Source organism: Perca flavescens, chromosome 9, assembly GCF_004354835.1.
Source record: "Perca flavescens isolate YP-PL-M2 chromosome 9, PFLA_1.0, whole genome shotgun sequence".
NCBI classification, from domain to species: domain Eukaryota; kingdom Metazoa; phylum Chordata; class Actinopteri; order Perciformes; family Percidae; genus Perca; species Perca flavescens.
The window spans coordinates 7464132-7491762 of NC_041339.1; the positions used below are offsets into that span (position 1 = coordinate 7464132).

The following is a 27631-nucleotide window of genomic DNA, read 5'->3' on the forward strand; positions in this document are numbered from 1 at the left end:
TCTCTCTCTCCACCCTCTCACTAACGTGTGGGCAGCAGCTGCTGTGTGTGTTTAGGCTGCTTGCTAGTAGCTTGCTCCTGAACTTGTTTGTCAACTTGTGAATGGCAGGTTTTTATATTAGTAGGGGTGTGCTTGATTGAAGAAATTCTTAGTCGACTAACACTCATTCAATTGTATTGACTAATCGATTAGTTGATTTAATTGAGTTTCTCCGTAAAGAGTCATGCTAAAAGCACCACTTTAATTCTTGTTTACCAGAGATGTGCTCGTACGTTTCTTGGAAATAAGTCATTCAGCATGAAAAAAAGCATCAAACATGACTAATCGACTAAAGAAATCAAAGTTGACTAAGACCAAAACGACCGATGAGTCGACTAATTGATTAAGAGGGAGCAGCCCTACATATTAGGGATCAAACTGGCAGTGTTGAAGGATTTGAAACGGCGTCCTCCTTACATTACTTCGACCTTTCACGTATTGCATACTGCAATCTGCGTCTTCTTTTTTCACTGTGAAAACCATCCAGATCAAGGACATTGCTTTGTGTTCAGCATGTCAATGTGTCTTGCGTGGCAAGAAAACAGCCCTGACAAACAGGATGAACCAGTTTTGCTCATCGGGCTGATGCCAATGTATTAAAAAGTGACTAACATCGGCCGATACATCGTGCATCCCTACTACACACACACACACACACACACACACACACACACACACACACACACACACACACACACACACACACACACACACACACACGGAGCCTACGCACTGTGTTCACAACTTGTATACCACATTTTAGTTAAAAAAAAAAAAAAATCTTAAACATAGAATACATAAAAATATAGTACATAAAAAATCCCCAATGTGTAACACTGTTTCCAGCTGACTCGTTTTTGAAATGAGAAACATGTGAAAGGGTCTAAATATGCCATTGATAGCCACATACTGTACATAATAATGTCCTAAAAGGCTTGGGCTAAAGCTACATGCAAATAAAAATGTTGGGATATGAAGATGAGGACAAACTGATGACTTTGGCAAATGGTACACTATATAGTAGAGCTGGGGGATCTGGAGAACAGCAAATATCACAATATTTTTGACCAAATACATCAATGTCGATATTGTAGGGTTGACTACTGGTGCTTTCACAAAATATTAACACAATGACAGTTTTGATTAGTAATCACCAGTAACGTGGATGTAATGACTAAGTTGGTGAAGGCAAATAAAGCGAATTCGTTTGTGTGTAAACGAAGGGTACAAACAAAGGGAAATGTCTCCGTTTGTAAAAATGACCTTGTACGTGTAAACAGGGTCTAAGTGGAACAGCCTGAGAAATGCACAATAAAAGATAAAAAAAATTGCCTTCTGCATTTTTTGTTTTGCTTTTCCCTCCATTGTACCGAACCGTGATGCCTGAACTAGGGCTGGGCGATATACCGATATTATATCTATCGTGAGATGAGACTAGACTAGATTTTGGATATCGTAATATCGTGATATGACATAAGTGTCTTTTCCTGGTTTTAAAGGCTGCATTACAGTAAAGTTATGTCATATCGCCGCAATATCGATATCGAGGCATTTGGTCAAGAATATCGTGATGTCTGATTTTCTCCATATCGCCCAGCCCTACCAACGACATATATACAATATTTGCTGATGTCTTAAAGTCAACGTAGGGCTTGGTGATATATCGATATAAAAAAATATAAATCAATATATTTTTAAAGGGCTTTGACCGAACTGCTCTCACTTTGCGGAAAAAAATATCGGGATGTATATCGATATTCAGCCAAAATATATTGGGATATGACTTTTGGTCCATATCGCCCAGCCCTAGCCTGAACCGAGGTATGAACCGAACCGTGACTTGTGTGTACCGTTCCACCCCTAGTAGATATGATGGAGCAGACCACCTGAAATTTGCACCACTGACGTCAACGATATACATACCTGCAAACTAGTTGCTTTTCGGCAAAAATCGCTGTTTTGAATGGGAAAATGTCATGCAGGTGAATCGTGTAGATCCGAAGAGTTTTAATAATTTTTTGTGGGGGGGGTGGGACCGAGACCCGGTGCTAATACGGCACCGGTGCCTTAACGGCTGTTATCTACCGGATCGAATAGCAACGCAGATTTTGGTGCCTTATTTAGGTGCCACTTAATGCTCCGAAAACAGACGTTAGCAGGTAACGTTAGCCTACGGTTAGCTAGCAACTGGAGTAAACACGTTTAAAATGCTGACAGCTAAACGGTGTAAAAGTGTGTCTGTATTTCACTGGAGAAGATTCTAACACCAGACTGTAGGGGGGGTTGGGGGGAAGAGATGTGTCACCTTTTTCAGCCCTTCTGAGTTTGCAGGTATGGATATACCAATAAACTAATTGAGTGACACACCTTATGGACACCATCCTACACAGTACGCATTATTGCAATAGGAATTTTCATTTAAATAAAACATTGCACAAGCCCACAGCCTATATCAACTTTTTACAAGCTCTCTGTGACTTTAATTTAGTACGGGTGGACTGGACGGGTTCTCCCCTCTGTTGAGGTGCTGCCTGTGTACTTCATGAGAGAGCTGTTATCTCCAGCCAAATGTCCTGGGATCCTTGCAGCACTGTGATGTACTGTATTGCATTATTATCAGGGAAAGCCGGGGTTTAGCGCTGCGTCAGAAGTTGATGTGTTTATCGGTAGTGCAGGGTTAAATCTGAAAGATGTATGCTTTTGGTTGAGGTTGCTTCGTGTGGCTTGGATTGATTAGCCAGTATGAAAAAAGACTGATCTCATCATGGATTTGTGGTGTTAACATGTACTTAGTGATATGACCCATGTTTATGATGTGGGATTGTTGTTGAGTGAAAGGCCTGTGCTCCATAAGCTCCCTATATACAAGGAGGCTGTTATGGGACAAAAGAGAGATTTAAAGGGCAGCCTAATAACTAAGTCTTTATTGCAAAGTGAGAATGTTTATAGGAATTGAAGAACTTGAATTTAAGAGGAACAAAATTGTTTATTTTTCACGTAAACACGCATCAAAAAGCGTACCCCCCACTAGGGCTGGGCGATATGACCTAAAAGTAAAATCCCTGACTTAAAAAAAAAAAAATCCAATTTAGTTTTTATTTAAATTGATTTTTTTTCTGCCCCTACTTAAAATCAATCTGCAGATGACAAAGAAATTGTTCAAAACAAGTTTGAACTTTATTTTGTTTTGGCTCCTACACACACACATTGGGCTATATATTCAACAACAACAAAACAGATGCGTGAGATAAAGCTGTTTTCACACATACACGTAATTTACTTCTCGTTCCTTGCTAAAAGTTCAAATAATTTTAACGTTGCTGAGTAACGTACATTAACATCCCATGGTCTCTTGAATGTAGCATACCTGTAGCAAGCTCGTTTGTGGTAACTAGCGCTAAAAACTTATATATATATATATATATATATATATATATATATATAAATGTTAGTCCCTGTCGCTGCCATGTTGTTTGTGTATCTCTATGACAAACGCGCGGGGGGAGGGCTGAGCCCGTTTGGAGCTACGGGAGCCCAGAGGGGAGTGTCGGCGGATTTTAAAGAGAAAATCAATTTTCATTTAAACAAATCGATGTTAACTACACATTGGAGTTAATCGATTAAAATGGATTTATCGCCCAGCCCTACCCCCGCATCAAAAACTTCAAAGAACTCTGAAAAGATATGCTGAGAAAAGCATTTACAAAAGCGTTAAATATTGAAGAAAAAGTCAAAAACGTTGAAAGCATCAAAAGCCTAAACACGTGTCAAACAAAAAACGTCAAAAGCGGCAAGCACCAACTCAATTCTTGATTGGCCAACGGCACATTCACATCAAATCATCAACAAGCGTTCTACGATGGGGGCAAGAGAACAACAACGCCATTCATGATACCATGATGCCCCAACTGGCAACTGGGTTGTTGTATTTACTTGCCCGACGTGGTGTTTTACTTACCCCGGGTCATCGGACAACCCTTATTGTTGAACCCTGATATTATTGTGCTGTTGTTTTTCATACATAAAAATTTGATCAAAAGAATAATATATATTAATCGTTTCTTTAGTAATTGTGTATGGCACTGTGTTTCTGTGAGTCTGGCTACTCTACATAGCATTCGGGACGGGAGTAAACGTGCACTGGTTTATTGGCATTTCTTCAAACCAATCACAATCGTCTTGGGAGGTGCGAAGCTCGGGAGAAAAGCTGCAGTGCTGCTGCAAAATAGGTTCGGAATAGGGATGCTCGATTATGGAAAAAATAATAATCACAATTATTTTGGTCAATATTGAAATCACGATTATTTAACATGATTATTCATTAACCTTTGGATATAATGGATAGTGTCCAGGGTATAATCTTATCTCACAGAAAGAGTCTTTGGATCAGAATAAATTCTGTTTTGTGAGTCGGTTCAGCTTTACAGATATCACACATAATTTACACAGCTAATGAACAATTCCAGATACATAACACAATGTGCATCTCACATCACATTTTCACTCACTATGACCACTACTAGCCTACTGTCATTACTAAACATTGTGCCAAAAATAATGTCACCCTCAGTGGGCTTATTTACTAAGGAAAAATCCAGCACATAGGCGGTACCTTAGAGTAACGTTACGTGATTTAGCTAACGTCCCTGCTCATTTTACATACAGTTTAACAACAACAACAACTAAATGCTGAGGGAACGTTACTATGTTTTTTCATGTGTTTTTTTTAGCAGAATGCCTATATGCACCGCCACTAAGCTGGAACAAGTTTTAAACAGTAAGTGAATACAGCGTGTCGGGAGAATACAAAGTTTACTACAGCGGGGAGGCAGTGGCAGAGGGACCGCAGCCGCAGGGTTAGCTAACGTTAGCTGCTCCCAGGCAACCGAGTTGGTTTTGCCTTTTTTGCTCACCAAAACGCTGCTGTGGCTGCTCTCCTTCTGCCATCTTTATTCACGCTGAGTTTTTATATTCCAGCGGAGGATATGCACACAACTTGCCTCCCTGACTGTATAGGCTGAGAGAGTTTATGGCTTTGGGAGGGGCGGATGTGCGTGTGCGGATGTGCGCATGCGCGTGTTATTCAGAACACAAGACAAAATAAGAGTGTTCTTGCAAAACAGAACATGGCAAAATAATCGTTTTTTCTCGATTATACTATTTTGGTGATCGTTGGGAGCCGAAATTGAAATCGAAATTCAATTAATTGCACAGCCCTAGTTCGGAAGGAACTTGTTTTGGAGGAACGTGTACGTTTAAAAGTTGTTTTAGTTGTGCAACAGAAAACTGAGCCAGTGGCACTTTTAGTGGACCGAATTGACGATGCACATTTGTCCCATAGGGTTACATTGCAGCCCGGTTCACGGCTGCAGAAGAGAGATATAGAGGAAGCAGACGTGTTGTAGATGTGACCGGAGCAGAGTAGGTGTATAAGTTTAAAGCCCATCTTGCAGGGTTTATTTTCTAACGAATTTGTGCAATTTGCTTGTTGGTAATAAACATTTAAACTGTTACCCAACAACTTCATATACAATGGATATCACAAAATGGAATAAAATACGAAAAAGTAGTACTATTTTACAGCGGTTTGCAATGATTCACCTTTCCCCCGCAATGCATTGCATGACGTCACGTTGGGAAGACGACAGACGAAAGCCCCGTCTCGGTTCACGGTCACGGTCTCTGCCATTGGTCTGGCAAAATATGGCTTTTGGTGTCGACCGAATCAATGTGTCTTTATTATGTGTATAATAATATTGGAGGGAAAGTGAAACACAGCTTGGACTGGGATGCTGTTCGGCTTTTCACAAGTTTAGACAGCTAGCTATGCCGACATTTGCGCAACAGTGTTAGCCTAGTTTGCTAGTTAAATGCCGGTATTACAACTGCCTTCGGAGCTGCGTCCATGTTGTCAACATAAGACCTGTGGCTTAGTGCTCCTTTTGTATCCTACTTTTATTGAATGAAATATTAAGCTTCGCTCCTACGAGATAGGTGTTTTAATGTAACATTACACACAAAGCTAACTGATTATAGTTAACTGTACGTATGCTAGCGGGATTAGCTAACGTTGCTTAGCCAGCCAGCAACTTCGGCAGTAGTTTCGGCGAGCTAACCACAACAGTATGTCGCCCACAATCAACCTCTGCTGCTAAAAGCAGTCAATCTGCAGTGATGTTTGAAATGGAGACACGTGGATGTGTTAGCTGTCATGGTTAGCTCGCCGAAACTACTGCCGAAGCTGCTGGCTGGCTACACAACATTAGCTAATGTCCGCTAGCATACGTACAGGCTAACTATAGCCAGTTAGCTTTGTGTGTAACGTAACAAGTTTAACGTTTCATTCAATAAAATTATGGATGCGGTCGGATGCGGACCGGGCTCTGACAGAAAAATGCGGCACGATCAGCATTCTAATGGGAAAATTAACCTGCCTCCGCCAGATGGATTACTTCGCATTTGCTCGGCATATCCATGTGGGAACTTAACGTTGGAGAACTTTCGGGAAAGGGCGAAAATACTGATTAGCTGATTGGATAATACCACCTATGTTGGTGATAGACGGGCCAAATAAACGAAGCGTATGGAAATACAACCACAAGCCCCTGCTGCTGCAGGCAAAGCATAGCTCATTAGCTCAGCAAGCAAGCAACATGTCGGTAAAGGATATTTGCCATTTGTGTAACGAGAATTTACGAATAAAAGGCACCATTTCAGGTTCCCGGTCCATATTCCAAAAGAAGGATCCAATGGGCCCACCATCTGTGGGAGGAACCGCTGGGGTCGGGTGCGTTGTCACACGGGTGGCAGTGAAGGTCAGGGGCCTCGACGGACCAGACCCGGGCAGCAGACACTGGCTCTGGGGACGTGGAACGTCACCTCTCTGTGGGAGAAGGAGCCGGAACTGGTGCGGGAGGTGGAGCGCCACCGGTTAGATCTGGTGGGGCATAGTCTTGGTTCTGGAACCATACTCCTGGATAGGGGTTGGACTCTTTTCTTCTCCGGAGTTGCCCAGGGTGTGAGGCGCCGGGCGGGTGTGGGGATACTCACAAACTCTGACTGTTGTTTGTGCATATGCACCAAACAGGAGTTCGGAGTATTCGGCCTTCTTGGAGAGCTTGACTGGAGTCCTGCATGGGGCTCCATTGTTCTGCTGGGGGACTTCAACGCGCACGTGGGCAATGATGGAGACACATGGAGAGGCGTGATTGGGAGGAACGGCCTCCCTGATCTAAACCAGAGTGGTTGTTTGTTGTTGAAGTTCTGTGCTAGTCATGGATTGTCCATAACAAACACCATGTTTGAACATAGGGATGCTCATAAGTGTACTTGGTACCAGAGCACCCTAGGCCAAAGGTCAATGATCGATTTTATAATCGTTTCATCTGATCTGAGGCCGTGTGTTTTGGACACTCGGGTGAAGAGAGGGGCGGAGATGTCAACTGATCACCATCTGGTGGTGAGTTGGGTCAGGGGGTGGGGGAAGACTCTGGACAGACCTGGTAAGCCCAAACGGGTAGTGCGGGTAAATTGGGAACGTCTGGAGGAGGCCCCTGTCCGACAGACTTTCAACTCACACCTCCGGCGGAGCTTTTCGTGCATCCCTGTGGAGGCTGGGGGCATTGAACCCGAGTGGACAATGTTCTAAGTTTCCCTTGCTGAAGCTGCGGCGAGGAGCTGTGGTCTTAGGGTCTTAGGTGCCTCAAGGGGCGGTAACCCACGAACACCGTGGTGGACAACGGTGGTCAGGGAAGCCGTCCGACTGAAGAAGGAGTCTTTCTGGGATATGTTATCCCAGAGGACTCGGAGGCGGTTGCAGGGGTACCGAAGGGCCGAAGGGCTGCAGCCTCTGCCGTGAAAGAGGCAAAGCAGCGGGTGTGGGAGAAGTTTGGAGAAGACATGGAGAAGGACTTTCGGTCGGCACCAAGGTGCTTCTGGAAAACTGTTCGCCACCTCAGGAGGGGGAAGCAGGGAACCATCCAAGCTGTGTACAGTAACGATGGGACACTGTTGACCTCAACTGAGGAAGTAATAGGGCGGTGGAAGGAGCACTTTGAGGAACTCCTGAATCCGACTAATACGCCCTCTATGTTAGAGGCAGAGCTGGAGGATGATGGGGGATCATTGTCAATTTCCCAGGCGGAGGTCACTGATGTAGTCAAACAACTCCACAGTGGCAAAGCCCCAGGGATTGATGAGATCCGTCCAGAAATGCTCAAGGCTCTGGGTGTGGAGGGGCTGTCCTGGTTGACACGCCTCTTCAACATTGCGTGGAAGTCTGGGACGGTGCCAAAGGAGTGGCAGACCGGGGTGGTGGTTCCCCTTTTTAAAAAGGGGGACCAGAGGGTGTGTGCCAATTACAGGGTTATCCCACTTCTCAGCCTCCCTGGTAAAGTCTACTCCAAGGTGCTGGAAAGGAGGGTTTGGCCGATAGTCGAACCTTGGGTTGAGGAGGAACAATGCGGATTCCGTCCTGGTCGTGGAACAACGGACCAGATCTTTACTCTCGCAAGGATCCTGGAGGGAGCCTGGGAGTATGCCCAACCGTGTTTTGTGGATCTGGAAAAGGCGTATGACCGGGTCCCCCGGGAAATACTGTGGGAGGTGCTGCGGGAGTATGGGGTGAGGGGGTCTCTTCTTATGGCCATCCAATCTCTGTACAACCAAAGCGAGAGCTGTGTCTGGGTTCTCGACAGTAAGTCGGACTCGTTTCAGGTGAGGGTTGGCCTCCGCCAGGGCTGCGCTTTGTCACCAATCCTGTTTGTAACATTTATGGACAGGATATCAAGGCGTAGTCGGGATGGAGAGGGGTTGCAGTTCGGTGGGCTGGGGATCTCATCGCTGCTCTTTGCAGATGATGTGGTCCTGATGGCATCATCGGCCTGTGACCTTCAGCACTCACTAGATCGGTTTGCAGCCGAGTGTGAAGCGGTTGGGATGAGGATCAGCACCTCTAAATCGGAGGCCATGGTTCTCAGCAGGAAACCGATGGAGTGCCTACTCCAGGTAGGGAATGAGTCCTTACCCCAAGTGAAGGAGTTAAAGTACCTTGGGGTTTTGTTTGCGAGTGAGGGGACAATGGAACGGGAGATTGGTCGGAGAATCGGCGCAGCGGGTGCGGTATTACATTCAATTTATCGCACCGTTGTGACGAAAAGAGAGCTGAGCCAGAAGGCAAAGCTCTCGATCTACCGGTCAGTTTTCGTTCCTACCCTCACCTATGGTCATGAAGGCTGGGTCATGACCGAAAGAACGAGATCCAGGGTACAAGCGGCCGAAATGGGTTTCCTCAGGAGGGTGGCTGGCGTCTCCCTCAGAGATAGGGTGAGAAGTTCAGTCATCCGTGAGGAGCTCGGAGTAGAGCCGCTGCTCCTTCGCGTCGAAAGGAGCCAGTTGAGGTGGTTCGGGCATCTGGTAAGGATGCCCCCTGGGCGCCTCCCTAGGGAGGTGTTCCAGGCACGTCCAGCTGGGAGGAGGCCTTGGGGAAGACCCAGGACTAGGTGGAGGGATTATATCTCTAACCTGGCCTGGGAACACCTCGGGATCCCCCAGTCGGAGCTGGTTAATGTTGCTTGGGAAAGGGAAGTTTGGGGTCCCCTGCTGGAGCTGCTCCCCCCGCGACCCGATGCCGGATAAGCGGACGAAGATGGATGGATGGATGGATGGATCCAAGAGAAAAAAGCATTAGCGAGCGGCTAACAGAATTAAGGCTACCGCTGTCTGAAAATACTGGTTAGCTGATTGGATAAACCATCTGTCTATCACCACCTAAACCCGCCTCAAAACCAACGCTGATTGGTCGGTTGTTTGGCAAACAACTCCAAATTTTCTCTATCTCAAGATGCCAGACTGATCTGCGAGTGGAAAACTGGAGCTCGTTGAGATCAGGACGGTCTCACGAGGCTATGGGAAAATAGGGTCCAGGTTAAAAAAAAAATACTGAAATTACCCTTTAAAATGGTTACTATGGATGAAGATAAAAGAACAGGTGTTTCATATTTCACATTTGATCAAGAGACAAACCTAATTCTTCTCATGCCAGGGCCGTGTACTCCAGCAAAGCCGTCGACAACCCCTCAACACTTTTTCTCTGGCCACACCCAACCACCTTTGCTTTCTATGTGGTAACGTTATCTCTGGCTTTGCTCTGCCACAGCCTCACCAACACTGTACAGAGAGGCGTCGAGGAGGGAGGGAAAGATGGAAGAATCAAAAGATAGGATGATTAAATAGAAAGAGGCATAGAAGGACTCAAGGCCAGGGAAAATAGCAAAGGAAGTAGTGAGCCAAGAGAAGGAGCCTGAAAATGTTGAATATGATTTCCAGTGCACTTCATAGTATTATGCAATCCAGCAACACTCTAAAGCCCTTTTCCATACACATTTGCTGGCTTGGCTTGCCTCGGTTTGGCTTGGTGCGTCATCCCAGCATGGCAGGGCTTTGCCTCTCCATTACAATGGGGCTACCTGCTTGAAGGTGCGTCTTTCACTGTAACGCGCTTGTCTTGAGTCAATGAGTGCCAACCGTGGACGTGGATAGAGATTGGGCCGTTTTTTGGCAGTTTGCATATTATCTGCATCAGCGTTTTTATTTGCCTGATAACCGATAAAGTTAATGAATTAAAAAGTGCGCTATTTTGGCTCGGCGACAGCTCTGTGTCTGTCCCTCTGCTTCGGTAAATAAATATACAAAGTATACAAAAAAAATAAATAAACAAAGTTTCGGCCTTATAAAACCAGCATTGGTCGATCCTTAGACAGGGATAAACTCATTTCATTTTCTATAAATTCTTCACAATAAAAGCCACACATTATTTAAAAGCTTTTATTATTATTACATCAGCAGTAACTTAACAAGACTCTCCAGCTGAAAGCAAACATCAAACAGTAAAATAAAGCAGCTATCTGAAAGTACAAATGGGGATGCAGGAGGGAAACTAAATTTGAATCCATGTTTAAACTGGTGGTAATTCGAAACGCCAATCAGTGCAGCATGGTCCAAAGTGCCAATGGAAAAACACCACGACACCACATAAGTCGACAGCCTTAATAATTATTACCACAGAACTGAATCACAGTATCACCAAAACGGAGCATTACAGGCTTCAAGTTTATTTTATTTTTTTGTAATGCATTGCTTTTCATTACATGTTTCTTTTATGATGGCCATCTGCTGTAAATGTAGTCAGAGCACATTTTCTAATGTGGTGTAGTCTCCATTGTTCAGACTTCTGAATGAGTGTCAGTCACATGGTTAGACCATTCAGTCCACATGTACTGCTGGCTGACGCTACAAGTGACACGTGCATGACATTTGCTTTAAAGGTGCCCGGCGGAGTAATGCAGTGTTTGATTGATTGAAATAGTTTATTGACAAAAAAGCTATTATTCACGGTGTCTCACCATGAAGCATTGTGTCTCATTGAGGCCTCACACACATGCATTTCCATCCTCATTTGCAAAGCATATTTTTAAGAGCTTATAACTAGTATTGTTTACATCTGTTACGTGTGTTTGCTCGACAGCAGCCCCCTTCTTCCCTGCCCTTTGCTGTAATATCTAAAGAGTGTGGCTTCGACTTACTCTGTGAAGTGTCCGGAGATAACTACTGTTATGACTATAAATGACTATAAGTGAATTGAAATTGAATTGAATAATGCTACATTTATTGACACATTACCACCACCAACTCTCAAGAAATGGAATATTATGCATATTTTGTGCAGCCATTACATTTTCAGGTTATTATAAACCTCTTTTAACACATGCAATGTTACATTTACGTCAAATGATAAATAATTCAAGTTTAAAATCTGTTTATGTCTATAAAATGAACTAGGGCTGGGCAATATATCGATATCCTATCAATATCGTGATATGAGACTAGATATCGTCTTAGATTTTGGATATCGTGATATGACATAAGTGTTATTATTTTATTGTTATTATTATTTATTACATTTATATAGCGCTTTATCATAGACACTCAAAGCGCATTTGGGGGGAGGGGGGGGTGGGGACTGCTCTCTAACACCACTAATGTGTAGCACCCACCTGGGTGATGCACGGCAGCCATACAACGCCAGACACCAGAACGCTCACCACACATCAGCTAGTTAGGGGGGGGGTGAACATATTTTTTGTGTTGCCTTTTCCTGGTTTTAAAGGCTGCATTACAGTAAAGTGATGTTCTAGCTGTTCTGTTATTTGCCTTTTCCCCACTTAGACACGATGTCCCCATTACTGATGATTATTTATCTAAAATCTAAGTGTGAAGATATTTTGTAAAAGCGCCAATTGTCAACCCCAGAATATCACTGCAATATCAATATCGAGGTATTTGGTCAAGAATATCGTGATATCTGATTTTCTCCCTATCGCCCAGCCCTAAAATAAACCTTCCTCTTGCCTTTTGGAGATTTGAATGGAAATGGTTTATGTGTTGATTCATCTTGTGCAGTCACTTAGCGCAGAAACTCGGGTAGTGTTTAGGTAAAATTTGAGTATTTAATAGATGTTTTTATTTATTTCATGATGTGAGCTTTGACTGTAGGATGCCACAGTTCCGTTGATTTCCAATACGCTTTCCAAAATACTTTAGTTGTCTCTCATCTAATATAATTCAAAGGCCTCTAACTGAATCTCCCACCCTTTGTTGCTGCAGGTTCTGAGCCCATGGTACTAGGCCCTGACTGAACGTACTGGTGGGGCGTACAGACTTCTGTGGTGAGTGATCTATATGGAAAAAAATTTCTATCTGCCTAATCACATCATAGGACGTGCAGAGTTTGTTTTCTGAACCTAGACATGAAAATGTGAAATACCTGATTACTGACTGACTGCTTCTAAAATTTGTTGTTTATTCTCCCTTAACATCTCCCTTTTATGAAACGTATACCCATGGCGATGTTCACTAAATCTATCTCTTAGATTACATTTTGCATTTTTAATTGCTTCAATTATGTGTCATTTGTGAGTGGCTTCTTTGAGTTACTGGGAAGTTGCTGGCTTACAAATGAATGGTTTTCTCTTGGTCCATATCATGCAGAGAGTGGTGACAAACCTAAACAAGAAATATTTTGTATTCCAGTCAGAGGAATGTAGCAGTTATAAGGTCATGTTGCATGTTGTTCAAATAGAATGCATGTGGGCGACTCTCAACATGTTGTTTTCCTGTAGCTTACTTTTTCCTTTCTTTATTTTTTAACAAAAATATATGTCACTTATTGGTTAAAGGTGCTCTAAGCGATGCTGCGCAAACACAGTTGATATTTGAACTCAACTGACAAAAAGGGTTGGGTATCGTTTGGATTTTTTCCGATACCGGTGCTAAAACGATTTTGAAATGGTGCAGGTGCCTAAATGGTGCATGAAGCGATACTTTTAGATAAAAAGGAGCACAAAATGACAGTCTGCGATATTTAAGAGCGGCTTGTTTATTGCCAAGGCCATATGTTTGTAATTAAATGATTTATTAAAAATGTAATAACAATAACTTATGACAATAACTTAAACCAGTAAATTGATGGTAAACGACCAAAACAACCACTGGATGGGAAAAGGGTATTTTACAATAACTTTGAATGCACCACGAGGCTGACGAAGTGTGTTGTTTTTCGGACAGCGGCACCTGCAGACTGCAGAAGAACGGCACACTCTTGCATCTCTCTTTAGCTGAGTTTGCCAAAGTTTAAGATTCATGGCAAGCTATGATAAACTACATACAGACACTTTTAGCTTAAAGGTGCAGTAGGTAAGACATATAAAACTAACTTTCGGTCATATTTGCTGAAACTGACCCTATGTTCGGGTAGAACTACAAAGCAGGTAATAATAAAAAATAAATAAATCAGATGCACCAATCGGGGCCAGGGGGGGGGGGGGTGTCTAACTGCGTGTCAATCACTGCTCATGCACACACATTCATTCTCCCTTGTTTGGGGTGGCATTTTGGGCTTTTGCGGAAAGGGGGAGGTTACTGAGAAGTTGTCGATGTTAAATTGTCCTGGATCTTTGCAATCCCACCCACAGAAACTTTTAATTAACAAGCATGCTGTTAAGCTACTAGCATCAACAACAATAGCAACAACTGTGGATAAAGCTGGTGGACATTTTTCCTCTTTTTGTATTTTACTTAATAATTAAACGTTCACCTGGTTCACTGTCTACACTGCGGCCTCTCTGCTTGTGTGTGTGTGTGTGTGTGTGTGTGTGTGTGTGTGTGTGTGTGTGTGTGTGTGTGTGTGTGTGTGTGTGTGTGTGTGTGTGTGTGTGTGTGTGTGTGTGTGTGTGTGTGTGTGTGTGTGTGTGCCGAGCCCCACCCATAGTCAAACGCGTAGGAGTGGACAAAAGCTAGTGCAACCATAAATGACATGGTAGAGAACTCTCCGAATAGTTGTTTTTCTTTCTTTTATCAGCAAGGGCGCTGTGAAGCAAACACCTAGGCGCTGTGCCTAGTGTTACAATGGTAGGAAAGACCCTGGGGTGTGTTCCCTGGACACGCCAATAATGAGCTTACTGCGTCTTTTCGGATTTTAATGCATCAGTGATGTAGGGCCCGTACCCACAACAACAATGCTGAAAGCTATCATGTCTATTTACGCATGGATAGCCAAGGACTCTGCCTGACACAACAACATTGGTCATTTGGTTCTCTGGTTGACCCAAGATGCTTTGCTGTGAGAGCTATGCTACTGCTCCCTAACCCATTTTGGCAACTCGCTGTGATAAAGTCAGGTCAGCCTTATTGGAAGGCTCTGTTCCCCTCACTGTAGAGCCCTCTGCTCTGCTTGAATTCCATTCACAATGCTATAACTTAGCACTCACTCATCCAGTCTGTTATTTACATAAAAAGCCTATAAGCACTGGTGCACGGTTCCCATTTTCATAACCGTCGGCACGAGAAACCTAGAATCAAGACATTTTTGCATATATCGCAGGAAATAATTTTCTATTGTGATATTGATCTGTAACAGATGGATGAAGTGGTTCAGGGAAAAGGAATGAGAGTTGTGCGTATTGATCTCACATTGGTTGAGTGTTTTGTGCTTTTGTTCTGACCATGGAATGTAGCTGAGCTTGCTCTGGTGTTTTGGAATAGCTCTATACTGAGCATGCAATCCAGCAACACTCTAAAGTAGGGCTGAATCTAAGTATTATTACATAATATTGCCGATTAATTTAATAGTTGACAGTTAATCGATCAATTGATTAATCTTTGCAGCTCTGCTGTTCAGGCCAGGAGAATTCATTCATGTTGTATGGAAAAGAGAAGAAATAAGTTTTAAAATGTTCCAGCCCACAGTATTGACTCAGTGCAGCAGTTTGCCTAGAAATTAGCTTGTATGCTACGCCTCTTCCTAGGGTGAGCAGTCGTCCCAAAAAAAAACTTTTACAAACAGTTATCTTGAATCCTGTCCTGTTTGTGCCGAAAACCTCTTATAACCAAAGATCTTAAATAATGACAAGAGACGACGGCACGTCCGCCATTTTCGACTGAATGCTACACTGGTTAATATCAAAGTACAGTTAGAAGCATAAAGCATCCGTTACCTGTATGGCATTAATGAAGAACCACAAGCATTAGGGCTGGCAACACCGTGACTTCGATACCAGTTCTTGAACGGTCGATACAAATTTTTAGAAAAATCCATTTTAACAAAAAGATATCACAACATTACACATCACGGCACAAATATTTTAATTTATATTTCGGCTCCTACTACGTGAGCCCCGTCGGTGTGCGTAACGCACTGTTTTTCCTGCGTCTCTCTATGACAAGTAACAATAGACAGACAATCATTATATAGATCTGTTTAGAAGCATGCTGCGTCCTTATTGGCTCACTGACGCTGATGAGATTTACTCCTTAGGTTCAAGTTGCTGCAGGGAGGCCAACTAATTATTTTTTTAAGTTAAAAAAAAAAAAAAAAAAAAAAAAAAAAATATATATATATATATATATATATATATATATATATATATATTGTTTTTATATCTGAAAATTAATGTTATTAATTAACATGAATCCAACATATTATTTATTTGCACCAAATATGTGTGCATAATGAGCATATTAAGAGGAGGTTAGAGCAGAGCAGGTTAAAAAAGGCAAGGAAAAACATTTAGATGACATGACATGGCCGTTGTCGTCTAGCAGTTTTTCCTAAGTAGGAATGGCATATTTTACGCATCTCTGTTATTGCTGTAAGCCTAAAAGGATATTGACTCAGCTCTGCACCAAAATATTGTATTGGCGTCTAGGAGTGGGAAAAAAGATAGATTCATGCATGTATTGTGATTTCTTTGTGACGATTTTTTAAATCGATTCTTTCCCCCAGAATCAATATTTATTTATTTATTTTTTTTTACCAATGATTGACCTAAATATTTTCTGTTTATGACGGCGAGTACATCATAACCGTTTCCAACAAAACAGACCAAAAGCAGAAAATCCATGTTATGCTCTTCTTTACAAATGAAATAAATGTCTGACTGACTGATGATGTGCATTGTTTCTAGGAAACAATTCGTTTTTAGAAAGGTCTTGTGCTATATTGTCTCTAGAAGTGTATAATTCAACTTTTGTTTTTGTTAAAGAAGGAAAAGAAAATCGCAATACTCAATACTATGGAATTGCAATAAATGAAAATCGCAATACAAACCGAATCGGCACCCATGTATCGTACAAGAATCGAATCGGGACAAAAGCATTTCGCCCCAGCCCTATTGGCGACCCAATGGAGAGTCTCCTCTTGTCATTCTCTTTGCTCAATCCTAATTTTGATTTAGTCACAGCCACAAAATAACACCCGTGCGTGCTCTTTTCCCCTTTTTATTTTCTAGTTTAGATGAAGATAGCAGAAGTTGCCGTCGCAGGGACAGCAGACGGAATGAGATGACATGCGTGTCGTGCTGACCGATGCGACAGGCCCCCGCACCGATGAAATGAATACAATGAAGTGAATATTGTGCAACGATTATGATTTACGCACTGTTACAATACACACGACGTGTTTCCTTTTCCTAATGACAGACAGTTGACTTCATGTTCCTAAACTTTCACATGTTTAATTTGACTGTGACACTGAATGTAATGTACTGAGGCCACGTCCGCTGTGGCCACATGACCAAGGCCACCCCCCCCCACCACCACCCCCCCGAACACTTATGTCCCCAATTTCACCCATTCTCATCCGGTCACCCTATACCTCCGCCAAGACTGTGCCCCCTTTCCCAAAATACACCACGCATATTTCAGACACTTCTCCAGTGAGTACTAAAGGAAGCTAAACATTCCACGCCTCTTACAGAAGAGCAGAAAAATCCGAGAGGAATGTGAGAAGGTGAGATAATGTTAAATACAGATCAGGCTTGGGTGATGGAGCGTGCGTTTAGGTTTGCCATTGTTCTGTTTTCATCTGTCCACATCTCTGGCACAGATACAGAATTAAACATCTGGCAACTTAGTAACAGTCGTGTAATAAAATGATTACCTGTTACCACGAGAAAAAAAATATTGTGACAACAGTGATGGCCGGGCTCTCGTATTAATTGTATCATTCATATTTGAATTTTGATATTTTAATAAATTCATAGCCGATTTTGACTTTGCTGACTAACTGACAGATGCATGGTTTGCAGACAGTTACGAAACAGGATTTGATGGTGCTAATTTGTTTCTTGAATAAACTGTTTGAACTTATTGTCCCGTTAGTGACCAACATTGGAGAGTTTTCTTTCCCCTCTTCAGTAACACATTTCTGTACAATCTGGAGAAACAAAGTGCCAGCAGGGAGTGAACGGTACAACGCAGGGAAGATAGAACGTTATCGTGACTGTCTAGGGCTCGCATTTTTCCAGTCTGGTGTCTTATTAGCGGTTAGCTTGCCAGCTACATTGATTTAATAACCATAACCCTAACCCTGCGATAAGTCACTACAACACCTTGTAGTATCATGTGTGTGATGATGTGTGGCTAAATTTCATGGTGCTACCGTCCGGTGTGAGCAGGCCTTTTCAACTAAAATTAGTCCAGCTCAATTTAATACTAATACATGAAATATATCAGCATAACAAATTCGCTATTCATTCTTTACGTAGCTGCGCGTTTTCTAGAACAGTACATGGATAAACTGTTGTTCCAAGGGGTAGTGTTTTTCTAAGCGTGACCGACGGTAAGGGGCTAAAGGAGCCAGTTATACGTCAAGGTCAATCTGCTGTGAAAAAAAATCACACTTTCATGGGAAGACTGTAACTGTAATGATGACAAAAGCTTGCAAAGGGTTGAAAAATATTTTGTACCAGGCAGAGTTTATCAAGGGTCTGAATAGGGCTGCTCGATTATGGGAAAAAATATAATCACGATGCACTTGCAAAACGTAATGAGCTAAATAATTGTTTTTCTCGATTATTCTGTTTTTGTGTTCATTGGGAGCAGAAATCATAATCACGATTAAATTTCGATTAATTGCACAGCCCTAGGTCTGAAGCTTCAAATGCTCTATTTGAGCATACCTCCAACCCAACCTCTGAGCTCTGTTTTGTAAATGAATTGTCAACTGACTATCCACTTTACAGAGCATGTACATGACTCACACATGTTAAGTAAGCAATGCTTTAAGTAAGCCATATTAGTTTTCCTCTATATAAAAGTTCTGTGGTGCGGGTCATTGTATGCTTACACCGATAACGGGGTTTGCCATATCTTAATATCTGTTCTAACCCAAGTATCCAGCCTCAATCGCCCATGGTCACCTAATACCCCCAGCTGTCAATAAATTGGCTCATCCTGTTTGTCTGTCGCACTACCCCTGTTTTCTCAGTCTGTTACTGGAAATACTGTAGATGCTTGCCAGGTTCTTAGGTAAGAGTGTGGATTAACAGCTTAGTGCAATAAAACCACTCTCAACAACTGAAAACAAGGCAAGGTTGATCTGTGACGTCATTAAAGTGTAAAGCCTGTAGAAACTTACGTAATTCATTAGCATCTGTTGGGTGTGATGAGATGTTGCACTTACAGTATATAGATCAATCAAAAACCACCTAAAACAAATTAAATCTGAAATATTAAAATCCGTGTCAGGTGACAATGTTCTTGTTTAACCGATGTTTAATTATTATTGCGTCATGATTTACAGCATGATGATAATTTTTACCATCGTACTGCAGTTGAGTTTTGCCGGCTGATGCTCCTGACTTAATAAACATGTTGATAGCTCTAGTTTCTAGAGCTATCAACTAGCTCTAGTTTCTAGTTTTGTTTGTTTCTAATTGTAGTGATGTAGTTCTTTTTTGGGCCTTTTTTATGTCAATGGTTTGAGTGTTTGTCCGTAGAAACACATCTCTCCCTTGTTGACTAGTGTACCCCTGGTACCATAACTCCGTATGTCCACTTCTGTTGACTAGTGGGTACCCTGGTTCCGGTACCATAACTTTATTCCTATTTATGTCCAGTTTGGTTGGGGATCTCATCGCTGTGTTGTGGTCCTGATGTAGACCTTCAGTCACTGGGTTGGGTTGGGATGAGGATCAGCACCTCTAAATCCATGGTTCTCAGCAGGAAACCGATGGAATGCCTTCTCAGGGTAGGGAATGAGTCCTTACCCCAAGTGAAGGAGTTCAAGTACCTTGGGGTTTTGTTCGCGAGTGGGACAATGGAGCGGGAGATTGGTCGGAGAATCGGGCGCAGCGGTGCGGTATTGCATTCAATCTATTCCGGACCCAGAAGGCAAAGCTCTCGATCTACCGGTACCTTTTTGGTCATGAAGGCTGGGTCACTTTCCCTCAGGAGGGTCTGTAATAACAGTAAAAATAATTCCAAACCTATTTATTCCCCTATTTCCAGGCTTAGAACATTTTGGATTTATCTCCAACCTGGCCTGGGAACGCCGATCCCCAGTCGGAGCTTTAATGTTGCTCGGGAAAGGGAACCCCTGTGGAGCTTCCCCCCCGACCCCCGGCTAATCGGATAAGCGGACGAAGAAATGGATGGAAAACATTTTATTTATTTTAGAACATTTTACACGTCACAAAATAAAACATCTCCCTCTCCCCTCCAAAACCTTTCCCTACAAACTATCTAAAAGTGATGAAAATGAACTGCTCTTTAATGTTTTATGTAAAGTGTTTTGAATTGCCTTGCTAAAATGTGCTATAGAAATGATGCTGCCTTGTCCTACGACCTCAGCCTGTCAGTCAGTCAATAGGGCATAGTTAACCCATACCGCGACCCCTTTCGCCTCGCCGTCATATATGCAGTCAGCGTGGAGTTTTGGAAAGCGTAGCTTGTTTCGCGGCTGCCGACTGCAGCGAGCTCTCTTAATACTGAACCAATGTCCAAGATTGTTGTTCCCATCAGTCACTTAGACACAAAACCATAGGAAAGGTTGAAACAAACGGTAGGTACCCTTTAATTAACTTTATCGGTTATCAGGCAAATAAAACATTGATACAGCTAATCTGCAAACTGCCCTAAAACGACCCGATAATCGGCCAGGTCCGATAATAGGTCTATCCGTACTAAAGAGGTCTATAAGTGATTTGGGCGTCTGACTGAGCAGGTTAAGCTGCCCATCAAGCGAGGCTTGCTGGCAAGGCCTACATGCTACCATCTGTTACCGACAGCTAGCCTCGCTGACCTCACATAGGCCATGTGAGGCAGTGCCGGACTTGTCAATGCAATCTGTCACTCCGAGAGACCAGTAATCCTGGGAGAGATCGGCTGTAGAAAGTTTTCGACAGTAACGTTACCTGTATATCTGTATCAGTGTCTCTGTGTCCCAACCGGCACCGGCAGACGCCCGCCCACCAAGAGCCTGGGTCTGTCTGAGGTTTCTGCCTAAAATGCTTGGTCTGTAATGTGTCTTGAGATAACTCTTGTTATGATTTAATACTATAAATAAAATTTAATTTAAGTGAAAACAGCATGCAGTTCATTTTGAGCCACAGTTTGCTTTATTTGCCAGCGTTTCTCAAAAGCATTATGTTATACAATCTATTCCAAGATATAATCTTAGTGACCCTAGTTTTTGGATCACAATGAAATCTGTTTTAGCCTACTACTCTGAGTCCGTTCAGCTTTAAGATATCACACATGTAATGAACAATTCCAGATGCATAACGCATTTTGCAGTGTGCATCTCAGATCACATTTTCACTCACCACAACCGCTACTACTGTCTAATACTAAACATTGGGCAAATATATGAACAATAACGTCGCTGTCAGTGGGCTTACGTATTTACTAGCGTTAGCTACCGTTACCTCCGAAAAATCCAGCAAATAGACGGTACCTTTGGACATAGTTACCGCTCATTTTACGCAATATGAACAATAACGTCTCTGTCAGTGCGCTTATTTGCTGATGTTAAGCTACAGTTAATCCGAAAAATCCATCAAATAGACGGTACCCTAGGACGGTCCCCAACCTTTTTTGCGTCACGGACTGGTTTCGTGTATCTAATAATATATATATATATATATATATATATATATATATATATATATATATATATATATATATAAAAATTTAAAAACAAATGTAAAATGCATGAAAAACACAATTTATCTTAACGATGTATCAGTGGGAGCCCTGCGCTTGTTTCTGTGCAACCAAACGGTCCCATTTGGGGGTAACTGGAGACAGTGTGACAAAGTGCGTTCCTTATGTCCAGTTTATTCCGTGATTTTTGTAGAAAATCTCGCTTCACAAAGATACGATGTTGGAAACGGAAGCAGGGTTTTCAGTGCTTTTGTGGCGACGTCAGGATTTTCAGCCTCGATTTTCATCCAAAACAACGGCAGAGTTGTTCTCTCAAACATACTTTGAAGTCCACCGTCATTTGTAATCTCCAGCAGCTGATCTTCCTCTCGCACGGACAAGCTCGATTCCCCTGGTTTTTTTCGGAATGGGTTGCGAGAAACACCTGTTTCGATAAATCCGTATTTTATGTAGGACTCCTGGTGTTGGCTGTTTCTTTTTCAGCCAATACCAGTTTCTTTTTCTTTGAAGTTGTAGGCTGCTCTTCTGTCTCCACCTCCGCGGGCCTTTTCCCCTGAGCAACAAAGCACCGCAAAGACGTTTGTTTACTCATATTTTAGCAAGTTTATGGCCTTCATTGAGCCGTAAATAACACGTGACATGACGTGAAGAGAGACTGGAGAGAATTGTCCGGAACACCCTAGGATACCGTTACCTGAAACAGGTAATTTAACGTCACCGCTCTTTTTACACACGGTTATTTATTTCAATAATGGTCTTAAAAAGTCTTAAAGAGCAATGTGCAGGTTGGACACCCCTATACAGCATAGTGTATATTAATGATAAACAACTATATTTTCAAAACTGGAGGAATATATAACCGCCATAAACGATATTTTGAGATAAAATTGTAATAAAATAACTTGCGCATCTATCTATCACTGACCGGAAGTGACGTAACGGGAGGGAGTCTGGTCAAGTTCATGCTCAAATTACAATGGACGTGGATGAAGAAACCGAGCTCTCCAAAGTTGGCGAGCATGCCTGATGGCCCACAGGCCTATAATTATGAGCCTCCTATGCGAGATAGAGGTCAGGGGGAGATAGGGGGGGGATCAGGGGGAGGAACAATGGGCAGAAAAGAGAAGTAGAGTTGCGAACCAGTGGCGAATAGGGCAAGTGACTTGGTGAGTTACTAGGGCTGGGCGATATGGTTGAAAACTGTATCACGATATAAGTTTCGGTCGATATCGATAATATTGATATTTTTTATGACCTATTTAAAATAAGGACCAGGAGAAAAATATATTAAATTTAAACATTTTTATTTAAAACTTAACCCTGCTCTGATTATAATCCCCTCAATTATAAAAGCAGAAATGTCAACACAACCATGGAAAACATAATTAAAATGTAAACGGGTCTAAAATCACAATGAACACTTAACAATTATTTCTTAACATTAAGGTGCAAAATTAATGAATAAGTAAGAAATGCTTAATAAAGTGTCATAAAATAGTGCAAAGTGTTAGCTAAATATAAGAAACCTGAGAAGGAACTATTTTCTGCAGGTTTAGTGCTAAGTTGGTAACCTGGCTTCTGGACAGTGCTCAGCACGTCTGCCTTCGTTATTTCTTTGTAGCGTTTAGTAAGGCGCTGATGCAGAGTACCTCTCCATGGTGGTCTGCTGCTTGTGCCGTGTTGCAGCTGCAGATGTTGTTGGACGTTGATGGCGAATACGGCTGTGCTCGAAAGTGTGAGCGCGGCTAACGTGGTAAAACAAGTTTATGGTATTACCAGTGTTGGTCTGACTACGGTCATCCTTATAAAATCCCCAAAACTGCCATACTGACTTTTCCTGTTTTATTAACAATTTCCTCGCTCGCTCCGGCACTCACTTTCCACTCCACGCCGGTTCCGTTATTGAAGAACACGAGACAGCGATGTGGCGCAACCAAACATGATACTGTTACATGATTGGCTGTTAGTGTCACTCCCCACGTTGCTAGGTTGCCAGAGAGTGAAGGCCTTTGTTCATGCAACCAAACTTGATTCACAACCTCTGGTTTCTTCTGATGAAGAAAAACAAGTTATCGAACGTTTTATCGACCGCATTTTCTATTGATATTGATTATGTGTCTATCGCGATACATATCGTTATCGTTTTATCGCCCAGCCCTATGAGTTACTGTGTAGTACGGTGGCTAACTCTGGTTCATCTAGGCTAGTACATTGGTGTTATACAGTAACACTGCTTTAGCAAACATACTTTCGACCTTGTTTTAGATTAAACATACATGTAGATTGTCTTAATTTAAGCCAGCAACGTTTTGTCTTGTGATATTCTACAACCTAAGATTTTAACGCTCAGACAGCTGTGGAGTCCATCCAAGCCACGGATGTATTAAGAGAAACAGGTTAGCACTAGCACAGAATTGTTTTGTTGGCTAGGTGCTTGTGCGGACATTGTGAGGCTATGGCGTCAGCGGTGGACAGCCTGTGTTGTCGAGAGGTGGATGCCTACTGGGCACTAGTTGAGGGTTTAGTCCCGGCCACGGACATTACCTGCCTGACGCTCCATCCCGGCTTTGATGCCTGCTGCCTCAACCCGTTCTCGCTGCAGGTAGCATACCTCAACTTCAGGCAGGAGTATGGCCCTCTCCAAGCCAACAGACCAGAGTATGTTTAGATGAGAGTAATTTATAACACTATTATATTATACACTTCTATTATAGTCGTCAGTTTTCTACACAAACTGTGTCAAAATAATTAATGTACATACTGTAACTACTTATATATAGCCATATTCTACTGCTCTTCATACTATTCCTCTTGCACAAACAGTACACTTATTCTTACGTTAGCGTTTCTGCACTACAATGGTACTGTTACCACACTGCACATATCTGTCTATATGGTTCATACTGAATATCCATATTTATTCAGTTTTTCTTATAATATATTCTGTTAATACCCTGCATATATATATATATATATATATATTCTTACTATTGTACTTCTACTACATTGCACATATCTGTACATGTTGTTCATTACTTACTTACCTACTTATACATATTTGATTTTGTTTCACTTCTGGTTGGACGCAAACTGCATTTTGTTGTCTTTGTACTTGTACTCTGCACAATGACAATAAAGGATAATCTAATCTAATGTGCATTATTGATGCTGAGGGTTTAGCAGATTTTTAAACTCTGATGTGCATACATACCTTTTATGGAATAGAAGAACTGAAAATGTTACATCAAATAAGTCTATCACTCTTGGTCATATTTGCCTAGAGGCAGGTGGTCCGATAGACATATGGGTTTCTGGGCAGGGAGATCAGGAAGGCGATACCAGCTTGTGTTGTGGCCGCAATCAGGAGGCAGTTTCCAGAGGAAGAGAGGCAATCAATAAATATATTTTGTTTTCACAAAATGAACACAATCACAAAGTGTCTTGTTGTATAAAATGTATTCATAATTTCATTGATAGTAACTAGGAGTGTTGGGCAAGTTACTTCCAAAATGTAGATTACTAGTTATTGTCATTTCAGAGTAATTAGTTATATTACAATATTACTGTCTCTGAATTGTAATGCTTTACACTACTTTTGCATTACTTTAGTTTCAATTGGCAGGTAGCTTGTGAATTTCACCACCAGATCAATAAAGTCTCATCTTTATCAACTTTAATACATCTTAACAAGAGTTCTCTCAAGACACTTTACAAATAGAATAGGTATAATTTACACTATAATTTGGAGATGTTACACTATAATTTACAGGGACCCAACAATTCTAGCAATTCCCCCCCCCAAGAGCAAGCATTCAGTGTGACAGTGGCGAGGAAAACCTCCCTCTCAGGAAGAAACCTGGGACAGACCCAGGCTCTTGGTAGGCGGTGTCTGACGGTCACAATAAAGATAATTGAACTACGACTATAAATAGTAGTTGCAGTAGTTCATGGTGTAGCAGGGCGTTACAGGACGTAGCAGGGAACTGCACGGCATAGCAGGGTGTAGCAGGACCACAGCGACAGCTGCAGCCATGATTTAGGGGCCACCTTAGTCCAAGGAAAACTGGTAGGCGAAAAAAAAAAAAGATTTGCACAACATCACATAGTCAGTGGTCACAACACATACAACCTAACACAACCTAATACAGTCCAGTATGAAATGTCTTCTTCCTACCATTAGAAGTAATTTGTAAATGTTTATGTGTCATATACAGCTAATGATAGATGCAAGTTACACTACCTGATGAGCGTTGCAGACATGTGATGTTGCACTGTGACCCACGATGAAGCACTAATGGCCCAGGATCCTGTAGAGAGAAGCCCTCTGTCAGGTGCATCTGTCCCTTCATTACTGGCTGCACGCTCTGCCAAAATCTGAAAAACACAGAGGTTCAAAATCACTCACAAAAATAGGATACAAGCTTAGTTACCAACTGGATCAGTAATAATAAAAAAGAGAAATAAAACCAAAGCAGCTCTGACGTGTCAAAACCTCTAGTGGCAAAATCTAGGAGATTTCAGCATATTGATTAATAGATGAATTTGGACCTTGTAAATTACCAGAGAGTAGCCTACTGGGATACAAAATCGTGCGGGAGAATGGTCTGAATTGAAATGCAGGGGAAACTGGAGTTTTGTGCTAGATAGCTGCCTGCCAACAGCTCATAGCTAGCTTAATAAAATGCGGGGGAAACGGGGGTGTTTGTGCTAGCTAGCTGCCAAAAGCTCATAGCTAGCTTAATAAAATGCGGGGGAAACGGGGGTGTTTGGGCTAGCTAGCTGCCTGCCAACAGCTCATAGCTAGCCTAATAAAATGCGGGGGAAACGGGGGTGTTTGGGCTAGCCTGCTGCCAACAGCTCATAGCTAGCTTAATGCAAACTGCATTTATTTCAAGGCAGACAATTACGAAAACCTGTTCTAAAGCTCAGTCTTTCCCTCTCTCTGTATACCGAAGCCCTGATGCTAGGAATTTGCAGTCAGCGCATTTTTAATCCAGATGAGGGAATGATTTCAGACGCAATTTTAGCTACTCCTGTCATCAAATCATCAGCTACCAAATGTTTGCTAATGCAATAGCCAAGCTAACATTTATGTTACTAGTTAGATGGTGGATAGCCCAATACATACACACTCAAATAACTTCTTTATTCTGAAATTATTAGACTAAAACATTACGAAATCAGCCAAATTAAGAGTTACAAGAATTAAAAGTAAGACTTACTCTGCTAGGAGCTCTTTTTTGGTGCATGGAATTTCTGCAAGTGCTAGCACTTGGTCCTCCAGTCCTGCCCGCGCCAGATTCAGGTGAAAGCTTTGATGGTGGTGGACTTGATTCCATCGAGTGCATCAAGGGAACAGCATCGGTAATCAGCCTAACATGGTCCTTTCTCCAAAATCCCATCCGAGACTCCAACAAATCTCCAGGTCTATAACTCTCCGGAGTGAAATGAGCGCCACAAACGACCGAGTGTGTGGTGACAGACGCAGCAGTGAAGTTTGCTCACTTCACCTGCACAAAACGCACCCAAAAACGAAAAACCTTGCTTTTCCTACAAGGAAAATTATGTACACGATTTCCTGACAGGCTGGACTTTGTGCAACCAGCACAAACAATAATTTACCATTATGACTTACATAAACTCTCTCTATAGCTCTCTCACCACTGTAGTGTGAGAAGAAACCTATTGTTTGCCTCTGCCTACGTCATATGACGCGTTGCTAGCGGGAAAGGGTATTTCAGAGCCTAGCTTAAAAATGGGCACCCTTTCATCGAAATTTCTGCTTTAGGGTTTGTGTAACATAGCAATTTCTACTTATGTGTTTTTAAAAGACCTCTTCAGACAACATTAAGTATGGAGAGCAAATGGCCGTCCGCCTGACTTCAGTAGAGCAGACGGCTCGTGTAATCACGACTGCATGACTCTTCATAAACAGCTGAAGGAGCGGCATTTTTTTATGGCGGTGCGTTGCTGCTGAATGCATGAGGAAACACTGGACTAGACACAGCTTCCTCTGAAGACACAATAAGCTTTATACAACTTTTTTTCTTATATGCTATAGCACTCGCTAAGAACTGTAAACAGACTTCGG

The 27631-nt window shown here is 42.2% G+C and overlaps 1 protein-coding gene across 1 annotated transcript in view; it reads left to right on the forward strand.

Annotated features, from left to right (window-relative positions):
• tbl1xr1a (TBL1X/Y related 1a) overlaps positions 1-27631 on the forward strand; it is a 66871-nt gene that overhangs the window by 14382 nt on the left and 24858 nt on the right. Inside the window, exon 2 of the mRNA XM_028587039.1 lies at positions 12703-12764. The gene's annotated coding sequence lies outside the window, so the exon portion shown is untranslated. The remainder of the gene's footprint in view (positions 1-12702; positions 12765-27631) is intronic.